The sequence below is a fragment of the Syngnathus acus genome, chromosome 19 (assembly GCF_901709675.1).
Source record: "Syngnathus acus chromosome 19, fSynAcu1.2, whole genome shotgun sequence".
In the NCBI taxonomy this organism is placed as follows: domain Eukaryota; kingdom Metazoa; phylum Chordata; class Actinopteri; order Syngnathiformes; family Syngnathidae; genus Syngnathus; species Syngnathus acus.
Genome location: NC_051103.1, coordinates 3,527,730 through 3,536,163, shown reverse-complemented (window position 1 = coordinate 3,536,163; position 8,434 = coordinate 3,527,730). Strand labels below are relative to the sequence as shown.

The 8,434-nt window shown below is 43.0% G+C and overlaps 1 long non-coding RNA gene across 1 annotated transcript; it reads right to left on the bottom strand.

Moving 5' to 3' along the window:
• Window positions 1–209: 209 nt before the first annotated feature.
• Window positions 210–8,029, bottom strand: LOC119138202. The gene is made up of 3 exons (XR_005101097.1): window positions 7,917–8,029; window positions 7,162–7,353; window positions 210–702 (listed from the first exon to the last, which is right to left on the bottom strand). It is a non-coding gene; the product is annotated as an uncharacterized LOC119138202 (long non-coding RNA).
• Window positions 8,030–8,434: the final 405 nt, after the last annotated feature.

The window sequence follows — 8,434 nt, the reverse complement described above, 5'->3', positions numbered from 1 at the left end:
GAAAATGCAAGGTGACCACACCTTGCTTTAAAGATACCGTCCAATCAACCCACATTAAGATATTACTGTTGCTAGTTAAAAAATATGAGCAGAGTGATGTTGCTCACAAAGTAGGCCAGATGAATAAAAGATGCTCTCTGCAGCGCAGCTACCATAAAAGTTTAATCGACAACTTAACAGAAAATAATGTGGAGGAACAACGTCTTGTATAGAGAAGTTGCATTTTAGACAGGAAATGCAATTTTAATCTTATTGTGAAAAGTTTGGCAATCCTTGAGTTGAACGAATGGAATGAAGGGAAAGTCACTCCAGGCTAACTAAATGATAAGGAACATTGCATGCAATGGCACCAATCAAACATTTCGTGGGCTCAACCTCATTATTGGCTTCTCTGCTCGAGTGCTTTATGGCTTTAATTTAACTGGAGACAAACTAACTAACTGACTGGTGTAAGTGATTATGCTCCCCTAATGGGCCAACTTGCATCAAAAAGCAAAAAATATGTTTGGAGAGAACTGTTCGTATAGCATCCCTTTGTCCAGTGCAAAAGCCTCAACTCAGCGAATGCATCGTAATAAAGCTGTCATCGTCTCTTATTCCGCTGCAAAATTACACGCGTGCAACTGGAGCATGTCAGGAATTTTGGCAATGGCCATCTTCGGGGGACTTCGCCAGTCGCCTTGTTTATCCCAAGCCAACAATCTACAGAGACAATAAATAGCAGTCGTTTGGATAAAAAAGAAAATCCATAAATTGTTGACATTTTGGACAAAAATTCAAAGAAAGCCTTTTTTGGTTCTATATTAATGATTGACATGATTCTTTGCTCTCCTACAAGCTGGGTGCACCGCTAAACCTCAGGCTACCCAACACAGTGTGTGTGTGTGTTTGTGTGTGTCGTCTGGTAATATATCATCAGGGCTTTAACGGCCCCCGAGCCAGAAGTTAATGAAGTGAAATGAGACTTATTAGGCAAACAGCCTTAAAGTCACTGACAAGCAAATGCAGTTGGGGGTTGAAATTATTCATGACATTTGAGATAAAAGGTGAACATAAAGGAAACCCTAGCCACAAAATAGACAGTTTTTACACTTTACGGTTAAAACCTTTAGCCATAGATATTGTGGCGCTCATCGTGCTAATTACTGCCAGTCCTCGTCAGATCCAGCATACAAGCTTCGTTCCTAAATTGACTGTTGCATATTTGGGCGCGGCATCAATATTTTGGGGACGCGGCATCCGCCCCCAACCCTCGTGCTCCCATGTCAACATTGAACGCCATCCTTCTTCTTCGGTGACTCGTAAAGATGACCATCAATTAAGATATCAAGTTCCACACCCACCACCCAAAGAACCGGAGGTCGACGGCGACTTTGAAGCTTGATACTTTTGCTTGCCTAAAAGGTGTTCGGTTTGAACTAAGTCAACTCCCTTTGCCCCCTCTCCCAGTAACCCTGAGCACCACGGGACATTCACCCCGCATTGACCCCTGAGCTGCGTTTGCTTAAGGGGTCATCAAGACCACGTTGCTCGTTCAACCTCGGGTCGACGCCCTCAAAGGACCTTACGTCCCAGGACGTACCTTGACCCCCGATCTTTAGTCACTCTCATGTTTGGAGCTCGGATCTGGAATTAGACTTGACAGCATTATGCTTCTGATCTGACTGGACGGTTAAACATTCGTTTAAGTCGTAATTAAGTCAGTCACTAGTTATCCCCGGATCTGAATTTCTGAATTACTCAGCCATCTCTGTCTCCCGCCACTAACGCAATAGCCTTGAGGCCAATGCAAGACTGTTTTCATGTGCTCATCTGAGTGGATGTGGCTTTTGGGAGGGCGTGTGAATTACCATGTGTTGTTTAATTTAACGGGGAATTATTCAAATCAAGTCCACTAACCAATCAAGAGTCAATTACTTAAGAGTTACGCTGATGAATTAGTTTAATTATCCAACATAGAGCCTGATGTCACGTGAGGTATTCCTGGGAGACACCCAGGGAATATGCTCAGCAGCGGAGGTGTTTGGTGGGGGTCTGGGTGTCTTTCAGCAGACCTCTGGGAGCACTGAGACGAGAGATAAGAGACCCAGAGCAGAGGCAGCGCTCAATTCTGATCTCCGAGCTCACCCCGGCGCTGATAACCCTTTGCAGACCGTTTATGAAGCCCGTCTGAGCGGCAATTCCTAAGGGGCAATTTAAGTGAGGATACCACAGAAGTCGATTTCTGTCTTTTAAGGAATGCTAATTCCGAAATGTTCTTCAAAATTCATCCGATGATACCAGATTACCTCAGCAACCTGAATGTCTATTGAACCCAGAAAAAACTCAATAAGTCCATAATTGAAAATACATATCATTTTTGGTTGATTTTGTTAACTGTAAAATTGCTTTGAAAAGAAACTCATTGTTGAGTTTTTGTCGAAATGCTACCAACTGAAGGCCTGAAGGTTCTCCTGCTTAGACATGAGATAGCATGGATAGATAATAGAGACACAACCCTCCAATGACATCTCCGTCCCCTTTCCAAAGACTCTCTTTGATGCATCACTACAAGCTTCCTGAAGTAAACACAGACTAATTGTCTGGATCAGTTTGAGATTTTTATCTCTGCCCGCCCCCCTCCTCTACCCAAGCATCTCCGTAGAGATTGGATCTCTGGAGGACACTCGGCGAATACTCAACTGTATCCGACCGCGGTCCTCCATCACCCCCCTCGCATATCTCCTGACCTTTTAATCCAGCCAGCGAGACTCACAATTAACACAAACACCGATAAAGGACAACTTCTAGAAGCTTTAGCACCCTGTTTTAATTGTGCACTTATCTTTTAATTGGCTACTTGCTTACACATGCACCCAGCCACACATTCACGCGCAAGTTGACTTTGTTGCCAAGTGTATGATTTGGAGGAAAGAAAATTCAGGGAAGACAAGACGAGCTAAAGCAGGTGACGAAACGCTGAACATCTGGCAGAAGGGAAGTGAAGACTGCATCGTCCTTTTTGAAGTGTGCAGAATAAATATTGGTGCTGATGTTGTAATCTGTTTCCCCACAGACCCTTGTTACACATACACACGCCATCCTGTAAGCCCTTCATGTGTATTCTGCGAGCCTTCTCCGGAGTTTAGGATGGAATAGCCTGCGTGTGTTGCCTGGGGTGGGGGCTTCTGGGTGCTTTAGTGTGTGCTGAGGCGTGAAATTTGGTGGGTGCGTCTATTATGAGTAGACCCACTAAAATGTTCTCAGAAAGCCATGCTCAAAAAATACATGAATTCCATTTTGGGTTTATTTAGTCTTTTAGGGGCCCTTCAAAGATGGAATTTGCTAGGCATGACTATCATGAGTAGACCCACACACAAAAAAAACCTCAACCCATGTCTTTGGTCAATTTGTTATGAAGCAGCCATCTGATGGCCATTTCAGACATTTCCAGAGATCATGGGCTCAGCCTAGAGATTAATGTTAGTGTTGACATAGTTCAGGCATGTCAGTGTGTTTGAAACGGTTGGCAAGTTAAGACTCCGCTCTGGAATCGACATCCCGCCAACAGCCTGTCACTCCCGTTCTGCCCCCAAACTGGCACTTTGTGGAATAAGGGGTTTGGTGTTTTGGAGTTCGGGGGGTTGCGTGTGTCAAGGAAGCTGACAAGACTGACCGGTGAAGTGACCGCCCCATCATACATCTCCCGGCGTTCCGGTTATTTGTGCAAGCACCGCCGCCTTAGCTTTTATTCAGTGTTTTTCTGCCACTCAAGACGTAGTAGAAAGAAAAATAGGTCAACACATACAGTGACACTTTTGGCGTTTAAATTAGTGCTCATGGGGTTGCGGAAGCAGCTGGGAGTGATTCATGTGGGGATTTTCCAGTCTGTTTACTTGTTGTTGCTGTTCGTGCAGTGGCTAGTTGAAGTGGAATATAAACATAGTCTTGCTGTCCTCTTGTGTTTTGACTGAAGTTTTTATACTCCGCTGGGAATGTGACATACTTGAGCTGAGACAAATTTAAAAAAAAAAATGCAGTGTATCATGTTCAATATTGATGCACTAGCATCCAACGGTTGATAATGTAGCCAGTCAAGTGTAATGGAAATTCACCTGTGGCCGGCTTAGTGAAGCAACATGTGGCTAATTGCCCAAGTTTCAGATACCTTGTATAATGAACTCGGTCTGTGGTTATTTCAGCATATCTATTATAGCTAGTATTGTGACATTTTTGTTTCGTGGTGTGCCATGAGATTGAAATATGTGCCTTGGCGTAATAAATGCTGGGAAATAGTGCTACGCAATATTACCCCAAATCTCTTTCCTGTCAGATCTCAGCATCGACTGAGTGATATCGTAACAAAACTGGCTCTATTCATTATTGAAAATGACTTTGACGTGATGATTGTTGGAAAACGCAAGGAAACGTCAAGTTATTTAGCGTTAACACAATGGGGGCTGACGTGCATCGAGATTGACTGCTTTCTTGGACGCTCGATGGGATTTTAACTGCCGTCGCTAGTTGCTACCCGCCCGGCCCAAATCGAACATTAGATCTTTGTCGCAGATTGAAGCTCACCCACAGACCGGACAACGTTCCCTCCAAATCATGTCGTTTGACCCGAATCTCCCATTCCATTAGCTGGCATTCCCCACGGGGACACTAGCGCTTCCCTCAACACTTGAACTCTGACCCACAGCCAATAACAGCCGGGGAGGTTTTATAGGCACGCATGCAATTGGAGCGGTCTCGCTTTATGGAATTTCATTTTGTTCCCTGCATGCCTCTTGGCGTACGGGTCAAAAATCTGTCTTGTAATAAATATATATGAAATATAGGGTTGCCATGCCAACAGAGCAGGCCGTAATGGTAAATAAAAAGAACATGCTATCACCTATGATGGTTTTACCAACACTCAAAGGATGCATATTTCCCCCCCCCACACACACACACACACAGTTTCAAATAGTTGCCAGGTTTCTTAACATGTCTCTAACACATTTTAGACGCGTCTGTTTTAAGGGGGCCATCCTCGGCTCATTAAAATGAGCCCTGCACACCTCACCCCCTCTTGTTGGATGGCTTTTGTTACCATGACGACCAGGGGCGTAGCTAACTCGGCAGTGTGGTGTATTATGCAAATTATCCACACTCTTGAGACCTCATTATATGTATAGAAGCAATTAAAAAGTCATGTTTCTTTGTTTTTGTTGCAAGTGTAAGGTCACCTTTGTGTTTATTGTTTTCTTAAGTGAAGTCATTGGTAATGCTGCTAAGTTTGGCTAGCATAGAGAACAGTGTCCACATGTTTTTGTTATACAGGTTCCAATATAGTACTTTGTTCCATGGTTACGGCGTCAAACTTGCAATTACTCATGAATATGTCCAACTGCATCCCACTCAAGTGTAGATTCATATATTAAATTGAGGAAAAAGGCCCAGCATGACCATATGTTTAGAAATGACATTTACACGTCAGTTAAATAACTAGCGCGTTAGGGCTAATGTAGCATTAAAATACAATTGTAAAATCTAAAAGATTTTTTAACTAATCGGATTTTAGATTTTATTTTATTTTTACTTTCATTGAAAAAAGCAAATAGCAGTGACATTTTTCAAAACTTCATTGTGTCAACGTCCACAGAAATAAACATATCCGTATTTTAAAGGTCCCTTTTTTCAGCTCATGTATGTAAACAAAATCCTTAATATATGAATATTTAAAAACTTCAATCTTAAATCTTTGGTAGCCTACTGGTATAGGGAAAAATAACTTTAAGGATCAGCCAGCCTTAAAACGCAGCAGATATTTTGAGCTGGATCTTGCGCATGCTAATCCAAGCAATGGGAACCTGCACCGGCTGCCAGATCATGCGAATTCTCAAAGTCTCCTGCTGCGATAAAAACAATCAATCCGTTTTAGACTGAAATGAACCGCTTCAAAATTAGTCCGTTTTCACCACAAATTCCCAGATGCGAGGAGTAGCGACCTCAAATCTAAGTGAACTTGACAAGCTGAACACTTGATCGGATCAGAACAGGCACATCATTCCACGATAAATACCTGCCGATCTTTTTAGAACCCGATAATGAGTCTGCGTGTGATTGAAACCGGCGCCTTCAGACCCAAGACTTTGAAGCGCAAGCACATCTGAAGCACACGTTCATGCATAATCCCATGCTACACGCATCAAACCCTAACCCGCTCTGAAAAAGAATGAGTAATGACAACTCCGATGTGAGAGCTGCTGAGGCTTAGAGGAGATATAAAAAGGCCAAGGCGGTGGAACACGGTGGAGGAAGTTGAGGGTCCTGAAGGACCCGTGGGACCGCCTGAGACAGCGAGGGGGAAGATATGAGGCAAAACTTGAAAGCTCAGCCAGGAGCTCAAGATGCTCAAGCGTTATTGGCTGCCCCTATAACAAACCACCAATGCTTCCCCAAGACCCCTCAAGCCTTACTATCGAGAACCCCGACTGGGAAGAAAGAGAAGACAATGGGCGGGTGCATAGGCTCTCTGGCCTTTTCTCCCGAAGATGATCCAAAACAAGAGTGTAAAACATGAATTATTGCTCCTTCCTGGAACATTCCCGCAAGATATTTCAAGATGCCGTAAGTCCAACGAAGAAGCTGAAGTCATGGCTCTGCGGAGGCCAGTAGAATGTCCACACAACAAACCGGAGGAAACCATGGAGACCGAACAATGGACAGGGCGTTGTCAGCAGAAGATGTTCGTTGGAAATATTTTGTATTCAGAGCGAAAACCATAAAACACTGCATTCCTTTGGTTGCTTTTTTTGGTGGCTTTTTATATCCAATTCAACTTCAGAATGTCAATTTTGTCATATTCAAAGTGCCTCAATTTATTATGGAGTTACGTTAGTTTTGTTGCCATGGCAACGCATTACTTTTTTGTACAAAATTCCACTAACCCTCCTTGGAAATGGGTTTCACTAAATGCCCTCCCCCCCTCATATATTTTCTACTTTGTCACTAACTTAGTAACAAAATTATATTGCTATTGGCTGGCAACCATTCTAGGTCTTCTTTGATCAAAACCTTCCTGCTATGAAAATGTTACAGAAGAAAAAGAATGCAGGGTCCAACTGTGGTTCTTATGAAGCTCTTTTATAACTATTAACTGTGCGATGACATTGCTGGATATTCGGATTGATTTACCTCCTCAGGGGATCACTTGGCCTGGACCAAAGATTCATTGGGGGCCCTTAATGGCTCCTACTGCCTCGGCAGTGCTTCAAAGCCAAGATCCAACGACTCCATACTTCATATCTTTGCAGTAATACTCTTATTTATGAGCGCGCTGCCGAAAGCCGTAGAATTAGACGGATCGGAGACCTCGTTTCTCAAGACCTATGGAAAGAAAAAATCAATAAAGTACAAAACTATAAAGTAAAAGTATTAGGAAAGTTCCAAAGCAGGACTTCATGGAAGGCAAGAGGAACCAAGAACACATCGAAATAACAAAACTTCTACCTCCTTGATAGAAAATTGAAAACAAATGCTTGTGTCTCGAGAGTGCCGAACCTCCCATCATGTGTGAAATTTAACAACCAAGTACATCCTTACTTAGCTGCTTTTCTGAAATTGTGTGCACAAACATGGCATCAAAGGTAGAAAATTGACAGCACGGCAGAATTTTTAAATTCCTTCTATTTGTACTTTTATTAAGACTCATAGTAGGTCTTTTAAATTGTGGAAAAATAACAGCACAATATGTCCCCTTGTATTATTCAGAAAGGCTTGCGTGACTCTGACCAGACCCGGAAAGTAAAGTCGTCATTTGTCATCGGTTTGTCCGCAACACCGGCGTGATTAAGGCGGGATGTGCCCATGTGGTCCCGTTCGTCGTACTCCAATAATGTGAAAAAATGTAGAGAGTAAAAGCAAAACGTCAGAAAACGTCCTGTAGATACCTGAGAAATCTGTTGCACAGTAATAAAGTTTTTACTTCTCAGCCCTTTCCGATTGTAATGTTGCTTGCTACTGCTGGGCTGCTGTGATCCCATCAAGCGAAAGCTGCCAATTCAGTTAGCAGGAAGCAGCGGTGGCGGATATGAGCCAAGGTTATGAACCGGAGGACATCAGCACTCGTGATAACGTCCTGTTGTTGTTGTTATTGTGTGTGTCCTTGACTGAGTGGGGAGGAGTACAATGAGCGCTCCACTGATGTTTGTTCATAGGGAGAAAGAACAGTACCATGAAAGTAAGAGAAGACAGATGAGTTTCCTGTTTTTTTGTTTGTTTTTGTTCGAGGTTTCATCGTGATCACAGTTTAAGGTCCAAATCCAGTACATTTCAGATTGGAACACGCCGTCCTTGACATTCACATTGCCAACTGCTAGCCAATCATAAAGTGAAGCCTTGGCGCTTTTTAAAAGCTTTTCTGAACACGTCAATTAGTCCGTAAACTAATACTCTAAATGAAATGTCG